Consider the following 1,259-nt stretch of genomic DNA (forward strand, 5'->3'; position numbering starts at 1 on the left):
GTAACCAGAACAACAACATATATGAAAAACCACAGTTTCAGATTTGCTACTAAACACTGTTTTGTAGGATTATGTCCCATCCCTAAGTAAGGTACTCTGGCACAGACAAAGCCACACAACAACCAACAAGGGCACTTACTTTCATCAGAGCTCATTGTTTCTTAATGATAATCTAGAGATGCAGTTGCAGGATGTTAAAGTCACACGGAAATCTGCACACTCCAGTGCATTTGGTAAGGCTTGTTGTCTGGAGCCCAATCTTCACACCTGAACTGGAGCTGTTGCAGCTGCAAGGACAAAACCCAACAGTGCTTTACTGCACTTAGCGCTTTCCCTCTAAGTCCCTCAGGGTACTTCTATAAACAGGGCAGATGGTTTCTTATTAAACAAAACTCCCACTAATACGTATTAAGTTGCATTCTGTAAAAGCCCAAACTTGCAAGGCTTTCCTTGGAACATAAGGAAATCTCCAAGCAGGGGCTGAAAAGATGCCAAGTTCTCAACCAGACAGCACTTCGGCCTTACCAGCAACCTTGAAAAGGCGTTATATCACTTCCTCCACTGTGTAAATAAGTGTTTCCTTCAAAGAATGAATCACTTACACTGAGCTTTGACCCTCCAACACACAAAACATCATGCATTTGTATGAACACAGCAAGCTGTTCAGAGGGGATTCACAGCTTCAAATCCCAACGCCACACAGGCGGGAACCTCACAAGCTGCCAGCCCGGTGGGAGAGCACCCCCAGGAAGGGTGACGGGCATAGCCACCCCCACAAGCTCGAGGGTTTTGAGGACTTACTCTCCACCAGAACAGGAAGCCCAGAGCAGGCCTGACACTGTTCATACAGCCAAGGGCCACGACACCTCCCTCTCTGTAGTGCTTACATCTTACCTCAGCCTAACACAACTTCCACGGTAGTCTATAAATCAACAAATGCCTCGCTGGCAGCCTGTATGCAGAATATTCTGCCTTTTCAGCAGCTTAACCCCCCTAACGCTGCCGCCTCTCCCGCCATCGCAGCCTCACACCTCAGCACATGCGCACTCACCGCCCCCGCCTTCCTTTCCGGCAGTGTGGCTTCTCCCCTTTTACGACAGTGTGGCAGTCCCCGCCCACTCCCGCCGAACGCTGCCGCCTCTCCCGCCATCGCAGCCTCACACCTCAGCACATGCGCACTCACCGCCCCCGCCTTCCTTTCCGGCAGTGTGGCTTCTCCCCTTTTACGACAGTGTGGCAGTCCCCGCCCACTCCCGCCG

The sequence above is a fragment of the Mesitornis unicolor genome, unplaced genomic scaffold (genome assembly GCF_000695765.1).
Source record: "Mesitornis unicolor isolate BGI_N332 unplaced genomic scaffold, ASM69576v1 scaffold2673, whole genome shotgun sequence".
NCBI lineage: Eukaryota > Metazoa > Chordata > Aves > Mesitornithiformes > Mesitornithidae > Mesitornis > Mesitornis unicolor.